The following is a 12188-nucleotide window of genomic DNA, read 5'->3' as shown; positions in this document are numbered from 1 at the left end:
TTACTTCAGTTGTAACACTGGAGCAAAGGTGACCATCTCGCCAGGTTTAAGAACACCAGTCTCCTCTCAAGCTCACAGGGACAGTACTAACACCACCAATTTTGTAGATGTCCTGGAGGGGTAGTTGCAAGCGCCTGTCAGTTGGAGGAATTGGTGGCAAAGTGAGACCCAGAGCTTCCCACAGTGTGGTTCCACTGGCATTACCATTTTAATGGTAATTAAAATTACCATTATAAATTTTAATGGGTGACTCTATCCTCTAAACCAAGGCATGTTAGCACTTGGCTCCAGCATGTTGTCATCATTCCAACCAAAACCTGGTACAAATGCTATGTCAAGGATGTAGCCAATTTTCTTAATGTAGGTGCTGACTTCCTTAATGATTTCCTCACATCCCTTCTGGCTATGGGGTGGCTCAGTGGAATCCATTTGTTGATATGAGTCTTTTCCTCTCCCATTTTGGTTTAGGTTTAGTGGTAGTTTTCACAACACCTATGTTCTGGCAGCAAACCCATTGAGAAAAGGAATTTATTAATTTGTCAATATTTTCCTACAGGATTGTTGTTTTAAGCTATAGTTATACAACAGAGGATTAAAAAAAACACAAATTACCTATGTATCACATGAGATAAAGATATGAAAGAATGTATTTTAGATGGGGATAGGTATCAAGCAGTAGAGTAATGTAAGAAAGAGGCTACAAAGTGAAACAAAGGCTGCTATTTAAGTGATTTAAGAAAATATTTGACAAGGAAGCCATGTGGACATCTGGGGGAAGCATTTTCCAGGCCAAGGAACAGACTGTGCAAAGGACATGAGTGGGCACATGCTTGGTGTGTGATCAAGAGTAGGTGGTCATGGCCAAGTAAGTGGGTAGAATGAAACATAGAGGGTACCAATTCATGAAGGTTTTATTTTACTGTATTAAGAATTTGGACTTTTTAAATAGAATGAGAAGCAAAACCGTTGGATAATTTTGAGGCAAGGAGTAACACGACCTGACTTACTGTTTTGATCAAATAATCCAGGTTGTGCTGCTGATAGACCATGCAAAACCAAGGGCAGAAGCTGGAAGACCTGTGTTAGGATGTATTTTCTACCATCTTTTGACATCCAGAGCAACTGCTGGGAGGTCTGTTGTCATATAGCTATCATTTCTTAGAAATAATCAGTCCCTCTTTACTGACTTTTTAAAAAATCAGAATAGCTAAAATAGAAAGGAAGAAAATTACAGAATTTGGAGAAAATATGGGTCAAGAGGAACTTACACACTGATGATGGGAAGTAAATTGGAATAATTACTTTAGAAAATTGTTTGGTGGTATCTATCAAAGCTGAACAGATGCATTCCCAATTATTTACCAGTCTCTCTCCTACATGCCCAACATAGATGTGTACACATGCTTATTAACAGACATGCATAAAAATATTCACAGCAGCACAATTCTAACTAGATCTGGACAGAAAGCTGTCTAAATGCCCATCAATAAGAGAATGCATAAAAACATTTTGGTATACTCATACAATGGGAATAATGCAGCAAGAATGAATGAAGTTTAACTGTACATACCAACCACAGTCTCATTAGTATGTTTTGTCTGTTTGCAATGCTTCCTTTACCTTTTGAGCACTTCCTACTTTTTTTACACCATAAGATGTTCCAAACTTATCTTGCTTTCGCTTTGTCATGCAGTCAACAATTCCTTTAAGGAATCTTGATTCTTTAAAGTGAGAATAGATTAAAAAGCCAAGATCAAGAAGATTGGGGTGCTCATTTTCTCCTATGGTGCCACTGTTTCTGGGGTCTCTCTGAAAATGGACCTAGGAAGTAATGAGTTCTTACTGATACTTACCCGTTCCAAACCAAGACCTCAGGATTTATTCTAGCTTTCCCTTTTCTTTATTTCTAACTACATTCTCTACAAATTGAGCCTTTAAACTTTCATCATAAAAAAATACGTTCATTTGTTCAATCTTTAAATATGCTTGATGCCTGAATTGTGAAACTATAATCCTGTGAAAAATATCTACATTGCAATAATTGTGTATAGATTTTTTTAATTTCTAGTAGATGGTTAAAAGATAGTAGTTCCATCAGTTACTTTCTATCTATTCTAATTGTTGTGATTTATCAACATCTTTGTCAAATGAGATTTTAGCATTGAAAATGTTCTTTTTCACTGTTAATGCTTGTGGACTTAAATTCTATTTGGCCTGATAAAGAGCATCGCTACTCCTACTTTCTTACTAGTTTCTAATTACCTGATATACCTTTGCCATTTCTTAAAAAATTTGTCTTTGTAAGTCAACTTTTCTTCATCTGCCTCTTGAAAATGACAAACACAGTCTTGTTTTGTGAGCAAATTCAGTATCTTAATAGGTAAACTAAGTTTATTCCCACTTATTTTTATGTCAAATATGTTTGGTTTTATTTATGCAACAGCATTTTATAATTATAGGTTTTATGTTTTAATTTCATCCTTCTTTATATGATATAATCTCATTTAAATGGAAAATGTATTTTGGAATGTTTGTAATTTTATTCTAGGTATTACCTTTGTACTTATACCATATAAATGCCCTTAGTTCCCAGATTCCATGCTCAAACTTTTAATACCTGGTTTGTCAGTTTTTAATGGGATTCTTTATTTCCTATCTTTTGCTTATACATGTGTCAAGGACTAACATAATGTTATATATCAACTTAAAAAGAATCAGTGAGCTCATCCAAACTCATAGGTTTAAAACGTCTTCCATAACCTTTTTATTTAAGGAATGTTTAACTAGATATAAAATCCTTAGTTCACACTTTCTTTTAATGATTTTTTGCATATCCTGCTCCATTAGGTCTTGTTCTGAATGTTTAAAAAAAAAATTGAATGCCAATCTAATTCGTTTTGCCTTGTAATTTATTTTATCTTTTTGGCTAAAGAACTAGAATATTTTTTTTTCATGTCTCCCTTCAAAGTTTAATAGTTTTACTAGGATACTTCTAAGATTCATCCTGAGATAATTTTCTCCTATTTGCCCTCTAATTTGTAGATTCAGGTTTTCTTTCTTTTTTTTTTTTTTTTTCAAAAAGATGCTTGAGATTCTAGTTTAAAATCTTAGTTATATTCCATTATTGTTTCTTCAATGGGTACCTTTCTTTTTCTTTTTTTTCTCTCAGATGCTACATGTTTCAAAGACAGTCACTTCACATTATAGGAACTTAAGTTTCTTCTATGAAAATCATGCTGTGATAATTCAGAACACTTTATTTTACAAAGCATTTTCACTATTACAGTTGTATACCCTTAATGGCAGTCGTTTGAGATTAACTTTAGATATATTGCTAGCTCCTCTGTTCTCTCTTTCTAGCGCTTCCTCCCCCACCCCTCTCTCCCTCTCACCCTTCCCTTTTTCTCCCCCTCTCCCTCTATTTCTGTCTGCTTTTCTCAACACAAAGCCTTGCAGTGGGGCAGGATTAATACATGGTATACCCTGGGATCTAGTGACTTTTATTTCCCTACTTTTAATTTTACACTGTTTGGGCATTCTCCATTTTCAACTTATGAAAGCTTGAAGATATGATTTTAGTACATTCCCTTTTCTTTTTCTTTTCTTTTTTGTTTTAGGAGGAAATATTTGGAGACACAGACCTAGGTAGTTGCCATTGTGTTATCTACCTGGAAATCTTTTAAATATATTCTGTGATTCAAGAGCAAATCTATGTATTATTTAATTTTTTTCTCTTCCTTACCAAATGGCATCACACTATGCATACTATTATGTATTCTCTTTTTTTTATCCATTTAAAACAGAGAGAGAGAGCCAGTGAGTATGAGCATGGGGAAGAGGCAGAAGGAGAGGGAGAAACAGACTCCCTGCTAAGCCAGGAACCTGATGAGGGGCTTGATCCCAGGACCCAGTCATGATCTGAGCAGAAGGGGGATGCTTAACCATCTGAGCCATCCAGGTACCCTATGTATTCATTTTTAAAATCTACATTTATCTTAAAAATACTTCTATAGCAGTTTAGACCTATTATTTATCATATAGATAATGCATATGTTGCCAAAATTTTTTAAATACTGCTATATTAAACAGAGTTACGCGACAAAAAAAGAATAATTAATAACAGTGTTCTCAGTATCAATGGAACTTACAGCCACAATACTAACAATAATTCCTATGGAAAAATACTAGTACAGGTGTAAGCATGGCAGATCACGAAATAGTGGAGCACTGCAATAAAAAGTTGTGAAGACTGCTCAACAGAGGGGGCTATAAAGAGCCAAAGGTACTGAACTGCCTGAAAATTAGAGAAGTTCACCTAATAACACTTCTAAGTCAAAGCCTGTGGCAAAAAGGAGGAATGTAGAGTGGATTAACATCATTTTTGTGCAGCACCTTGTTGCTTTCAGAGGAAATTTCAGTTGCCTTCATCTGCTGGTACTTATAAGCACAAAATATTAAAATGCTGGGAACACTCTCATACACATCAACATACAGTCCATCTAATAGCAATAATCATTCCTCTATTTACTTATCACATATGAACTTATTTGTATTTCATCAATAGATTGTAATCAGTTGTATCTCATCCCCCCACATATACAATTGAAATCTTAAATAGAAATTCAAAAAATTGCCCCATGTCAGCTCTTTTTAACCGCATTTATAGAGGTGCCTGATGTCATGAATTTCTAAGGTTCTTGTGAATACTCCATTCAAAGTGTTCATTTGTTTGGATTTTTTATTTCTGACCCTGGATTCAATTTTCTTATTCCATTAATGACATGCTTTCCATCTTCTTAAATTGCATGGTCATCAGCTCCATTTTCTTTGGTTTTATAGACTTTTGTTGGAAGTCAATGACATTTTTATTGATAAAAACTCGCTATTAACTATGTAAGTCTCCTTAAATATTCAATGTTCAATTATTCCCATAATTAACATAACCATCAATAAAAATGAAAATACACTATCTTCCTTTTAAGTTATTAGCTTATGTATTCTACTAAAAAGAAACAATTTAGAACAATCAAGACAGAACTTTCAATGTAATATTTTGATTAATAACATGAGATTTTGAGTGTGACAACCTAGATTTGAATTTTGGCTTTGGCCTTTACTAGCTGTACAACTTTCAACAGGTAGTTTAACCTTTTGATGTTCAGTTTTTACATGTATAGATTTATTGGGTAGATTAAATGTGAGTATAGATGTTCACAAGACTTCATAAATGCTGCATTTATAAATTCACTGCAGAGAGCTATGTTCAATAGCTTAGTATTTTTCCTCTTTTCAAACCTTATAGAATATGTATTAGAATGATTCAACAATTATCTAGAAAATAACCCTAATGAGATAAATGGGATAGGTTTGACCTTAACATGGGTCATTTCTAGAAAGTGTACTCATTTTTAATTTTTTCTGTGTAGAGTTGGAATGTTGGAGAAAAGGAGAGATATGTTCAAGTATACTTACCATCTTGCAAAGAGTCAATTATAGTTGTCTTGGATGGTGATAAATGCCTTCTGCTACATAGTAAAAAAGCTGAATGTGAATAAAGCTAATGAATGTGATACAACAACTTTAGGAAAAAATTTTATAAACTTCGCCTATGTGCTTCTGAACATACGATAGATAGATGATAGATAGATAGATAGATAGATAGATAGATAGATAGATGATAGATAATAGATAGATATAGATAGATATAGAATATACACACATATATATACAACCTAGAATTCTATTGTTAATAATATTAGCCAACCATGAACCTAAAATAATATTTAGGAAATTGAAGACAGCTCTGAAAGGCAAGGATTTCTTGAGTCAGCAACACTGTCACTTCATTGGATTGTTTTTCTCTTGAGACTAATGTAGAGATAGTGATTTTGTTTAGTCAGTTTTGTGTTTCAAGGTTTCTTCTTTTATCAGCATGCTTTCATATGATCCTTTAACACAGAAATAAGGATTACAAAGTATTGCCTAATTTACTTTTTAAAAAGATATTTCAATGAAATATGGACCTTAGATTTTTGGGCAAAGATAGAAATTTCCTACAACTTTATCATCAGCAGGTTACGGACAAACTTCAAAAACCTTAAACATCGTGTCTTAAACTGCTTTCCCATTATCCATCTGTCCAAAGGATCTTTATTTTTGAATACTGACTTTTCAAGTCAACTCTTTCTCTTAGTGTCTTCTACAAAAAGTTTCTGTTTAATTAATAAAAGACCCTTACTTCAAAATGTTAAACCTAAGTTGCAAGCCTGATTTATAATAATAAAGTACTTCTCAGAATAGTTGGATTACCTAGTTGTACATGTGTATCTTCATAAAATCTCAACATATATATTCAATAATGTAACTGTTCTAATGTTAAGAAAAGTTACTAAAATTACAAGGGTTTTATTAACAGCTAGCATTTTAGATTGATTTAAAATGGATCTTTTAATATAGTTTAGTCAAATTGTATCATTTCCCAGTATAATATGCAAATATTATAGTGCTGTTCCTATAAATATAGGTCTTTCCATTAAACACATGTTTAATTTTTAGGGACGCCTTGGTGGCTCAGTAGTTGAGCACCTGCCTTTGGCTCAGGCAGTGATCCTGGGGTCCAATCTTAAAAAAACAAAAATGTTTAATTCTATATAAGTCACACACTTCATATCTCATAAGTAGGTCAGGATACGTTTGAGATACAGATTGCTATTACAGAGTAATCATTTGTATTTATCTTTCATTTATTCAACATGTTTTTTAAGTGCTTCCTATATACCAGGCACATTTTCAGGGCCTGTGGATACAGCAAAAGAAAATAAATGAAATGATTTCTGACAAATAAAGAGCTCGCATTTTAGGAGTGTGGGAAGAAAAACACTAAGTTAAAATGTGCATATACAAACATTCATAAACTCACACAAACACACTCACACACATGCGTGCTATAATTAAGAAACCTGGAATAGACAAGAAATGTAGAAGACAGGACTGAAACAAAAATAGTTGCTAGACCTGGGAAATGAAGTCCGGGGTTCGGGGCAGCCCCTCTTAGCTCACCGAGACATTGACTCCCAACTCCAGTGTCTCCATGCAGTTTCTTCCCCAAGGAGTCCCTCCATGGCTCTGCCCTGTCCCTCACCCTTCATCTAGTGGAAACAGAAGTATTCAATAAGAGATGAAGAGTCTGTCCTGGGGCTGGCCCTTAGCAAGGCCCTGTGGAGGTATAGAGGTATGGCTGCAGCTGGGAGGTTCAGGAGTGATACTCAGAATGTTTAACAACTAAATGGACAGCAGCCATACCCTTGGTGCTAGAAACTAAAGACCCTACTGTGCCAGAATTTAACAGTTTTCTTGTTGGGTCCTGAGGAAATTGGGAGAGGTGATAGAGATATGCCAGAGAAGGAACCGGAGCAACCAGGAAAGTGGAGGAATATTCAGAGGGCTCAGTCCATTTACTGTTCATTCACTGGATGGAGTATGTACTGGAGTGTACCAGTTGGGTTTCATGGTTCATCAAATCTGATAGCAGCTATAAGATAAAAAGTATTATTATTGGCTATTACCTATCTTACTTTCAGAAGAAGTATGGCTTTTTTTTTTAAAAATAAATGAGGGCTCTTGTTTTTGTTTTTTAAATTTTTATTTATTTATGATAGTCACACACAGAGAGAGAGAGAGAGAGGCAGAGACACAGGCAGAGGGAGAAGCAGGCTCCATGCACTGGGAGCCGGACGTGGGATTCGATCCCGGGTCTCCAGGATCGCGCCCTGGGCCAAAGGCAGGCGCCAAACCACTGCGCCACCCAGGGATCCCAGTATGGCCTTTGAATTATGGCATATAGCCTGGAGAAATTCTGTGAAGGAAGGAGCAGAGTAGACCCAGGCAAGCAGGAGCCCAGACACAGTGGCCTGGCTGGCTCCAGAGGGTGGCGGGAGAGCCAAGGACCCGTGAGATGAGCTCAGACACAACCTGCATCCACCATCTACTTCTGGGATTTAAAACCAGTTTCTGGAAGCCAGGATGGCATTCCTGTGGCAACTGATGTAGAGGGTCTTTGAAGCCCGTGTCTTAGAGCTGGAAAACAGCTCTGATTCTGAGAAGCTAATGCTTCTCCTTCACTGCTGGGAAGAAAGCTAGGAACTATTTTCTGGGAAACTGTGGCATGTGCCCTGGGGGCCCAATGAAGCAAAAGGAAGATGCTCCCCAGCAGTGCTCTAGCCTTGTGCTCTTCCTGCAGGTCCTAAGACCTCCTTGTCAGTTCCTTCTCAGAGCTACTCTGAATGGCTCCTATCATTCTACTGGTGTTTTTCATCATCCAGGATACTGCATCTCTTTTCCACATCATCATTTTCCTCTTGTTCTTCAACACCTTTTTCTTGCAGGCTGGCCTCGTCCACCTTGGATTCCGTAAGTGCAAAGGGACCATCGTCCTCACAGCTGTGTTCTTCGCCCTCAGCATCTCCCCTTCATGTCTGGGTCATGAATTTACACTGGAAACACTCCAACTGCTTTGTCTGCACACAGGGACTTCAGATGCTTTTGTATTCCAGAGGCTGCAGCAGTATTATACTGTCACTTCTACAAATGGACAGCTGTGAGACTGGGTGATCCTCACTTCTGCCAGGACTCTTTATGGCTGTGCAAGTTCACACAAGTCCAATTCTTGCCACGTTGATGGATGCCTTTCCTTCATCACAGAGCCTACATTTGTGTACAGCAAACTGCTTAATTTACCTAGGACAGACTCAGGCCACTTGCATTCTGTAATTAAGAAAGAAAATCTTCCTTCTTGCAAGTTAAAGTATTTCCCAATAGACTTCAGTACATAACCCTCCCTAGCCTCTCACCTTAGTTCTGCCCCCCTTCCTTCCTGCTCTCCACCCATCTTCCTCACAGAAGGCTGAGGCTTTATCCTTAGGAAGCTGTCACTTATCCTGGTACAGAAGGGGCTCCTGGCACCTGCTTTCTTTGCACCAAACACTAATTAATGACTGAACACTGCAAATAGTGACATTTCTAAGCTCCTGACTGATCACACCATAGGCATTTAGATTTTATACCCAAGGCACTTTTTTTTTACACTTTATAAGTAGGAAATAAATTGATTCTACTTCCATAAAAAAATAGTTGCTCATTTGAAAAATCAGTATTAGAACTCTTAAGCCTAAGGGTTCATGCATAAACTAACATTAGAGTCCTTTGTATACAAGTCCCATCTTTTTAAAGTGATTTTCTTTATTTTTGGTTAATAATTTTATAGTCATTTAATGTTAACATGGAGTTCAGAGGTTAAAAATACTCTAGATGTATATATTGACAAATATATACAGAAGCATATCCCCTGTTGAATTTTACTGTCATTTATTTTATATATTTAGAATGAATTTTTGATAATTTTAAGAAGCATCAAAAGTATATGTACACACATGCAAGCGTATGTGTTAACATATACACACATGTGTGTTGTATGGAAACATGAATCCTAGCATGTTCATCTTGTTTCTCAAAACAAAGCTTGGGTATAAATGTTATTTCCTGATAGACACTTATACTGCTAAGAATAATAAGGGTTACAAAGAATAACAGAATAACATTTGTCACCATGACTTTGGCATATTTATCAGATACTGTTTCTTACACAATATACCATTTGCCCATCTATCAGGCACCTGCTAAATAAAACTACATTAAAAATAAATTAATCCATGGTAATTTTCACTAATTATTAATATATTACTATGTTTGGGGAGGCTGGGTAACAGAGTAAATTGGTTTTCTTTTGATAAGTTTTGGAAAATGCACTTTAACCCAAATGAAAAATATTTTAATGCTAAAGTTTCAGATATGTGACCTGTCAATCAACAAGTATCTTACAGAGATGGACCTTCTCAATTTTTGTCTCCTGATAAGATGAACCATGATATTTATGTAACATGCTTAACACCAGGTATTTTTGTATGATTTTAAGAATATGCATCACATCACAAACACACATACACGAAATGACACCACTAAAAATAGAAGAAATAGCTTTCATTTTGTCCTAACCTGAGATTTACCTTTTTGACTTTTTAGAGATCATGAGACTGCCTCACAGAAGATACTGGCTTTAAAAGTGAAGACAAATGCTATTGAGTTCAAACAGATTTATGTTTAAAAGTAGAAGTCTAAGTGCTGCTACACGCAGATAATAATTTCAAATAAATATAACAATCTTAATAATTTTTATAAATGTCACTATTATTAGGTCAAATAGACAAAAGTATAGGTTTCTAGGAATATCTCTACCAAATACAGAATGCTACAAGATAGGTAGAAAATATGTAATAGAATTGTTCTGGGTAATACTTTATGAAAGAAACAAATGGATGTCACTTCTCTGGTACACACATTATTTCATTAATTTAGATAAAATACTCTATGCCCTGCTACAACTTTTTGGAACAAAATTTTGGATGGTACATACACTCAGAAAATAGCTCTAAGTCATTCTTTATTGGCAAAGAAGAGTTATGTATTACTATCTACTATTAAACTAGATTTATTTATTTATTTTTAAAGATTTTATTTATTTATTCATGGGAGACACAGAGAGAGAGAGGCAGAGACACAGGCAGAGGGAGAAGCAGGCTCCATGCAGGACTCAATTCCAGGACTCCAGGATCATGCCCTAGGCCAAAGGCAGGCGTTAAACTGCTAAGCCACCCAGAGATCCCCTAAACTAGATTTAAATTTGAAATATCAGTACATTACTTTCTCCATGACCTCCCTGAGCACCCTAGGAGACTTATTTCACATTTTTATGTTTTAGAGATACAGGTAAAATGCTTCTTTCCCAACTGAGCTATAAACAATATTGAAATTGGTGTTTATGATTCTCATTCAAGTGTTTTATACTTTCACATGTTTGGTCATAAAGCTATGTATTGTTCTGGGGTGCCTGAATGGCTCAATAAGTTAAAGCATCTATCTTTGTCTCAGGTCATGATCCCAGGGTCCAGAGAGAGAGCCACAAACTGGGCTCCTTGCTCAGTGGGGAACTTGCTTCTCCCTCTTCCCTGCCCCCAGATCATGTTCTTTCTCTCTCTCCTTTAAATAAATAAAATCTTTTCTTAAAATATATATTGTTCTGTGCATTTTCAAAATCTTTATTAATGGAACTTATTAATTAATTAATGATACTTTTCCAACTGGATCTTTTCATCCAATATCCTATTGTAGAGATGCAGAAAGAATGATACATGTAGATGTTGACTGTATTCTATTGCATGCATTAATGGGTTTAACCACATATGATTAAACAAATCCACGCTTAGATAAACTACATATAAAAACATTTTAGTACTTCATGCAATTCATTTTACTTCACTTTGAGAGACAATATTGTGAGAAAAGATTTGAAATGATTACCACTTCCTTTTACCTCCTTCTTTGATTTACACTTAAATAGGAAACATTTTTTACTACCATCACTATGGCTATTTTTATTTAAGGAAAGTTGAGATATGAATCCTGTGACTATAAATCATAGATAGATAAATCTTGGATTTAATATGTCTACTGGCCTCAGATTGCAATACAGTTTGTGTGTGCCGGTCAGAGATGCACACTGCATTGGATCATAACACTGTGATTCAGATCAGATCGAGTCAGGCACTAAGTTATCATCAGATGTTTTAGGTATCAAATGGACCAGGAGCTTAAAAATCATTTTTTAGCATAAAGAATATTTAGTATAATGTATTTTATGACTGCTGCACAGATCATTTCACTAGGAGGGCATTAAAATAGGTTTGTGCCTGATGAAGCTGTATTTGCCATGTTTTATGGAGAATCTTACAAAGATTCTTTCTTATAATCAATAATCATTATTTTAAAATGAATTACATTCTAATGTGTCTTGAAATAGGGTATTTTGCCATATTCTTCTATGTTTCTCTAAAATATGCAAGGTAAATATTGTTATCCAAGAAGGTGAGTTTTCTTAGGATACCAGATGGGCTAAATAGAAAGTAAAGCATTTTTAAAAGAAATAAACCCTTTAATATGTAACTCAGAGTCTCTGAAAGTTACACATATTCATGTTTTCCCTTGAAAAAAATCAGGTTTGATATTACTGAAACATAAGATTTCATTTTCAAGCATGAACAAGATCAGAGGAAGATGGATAAGCCCATCCAATGGTT

The 12188-nt window shown here is 35.3% G+C and overlaps 1 pseudogene; it reads left to right on the top strand.

Annotated features, from left to right (window-relative positions):
- The window catches only part of LOC112674791 (transmembrane protein 138-like), a 33519-nt pseudogene extending 24842 nt beyond the window's left edge, over window positions 1–8677 (top strand).
- Window positions 8678–12188: the final 3511 nt, after the last annotated feature.

The sequence above is a fragment of the Canis lupus genome, chromosome 14 (assembly GCF_003254725.2).
Source record: "Canis lupus dingo isolate Sandy chromosome 14, ASM325472v2, whole genome shotgun sequence".
NCBI lineage: Eukaryota > Metazoa > Chordata > Mammalia > Carnivora > Canidae > Canis > Canis lupus.
Note: the sequence above shows the minus strand (reverse complement) of the source record. Positions and strands in the feature narration are given on the sequence as shown.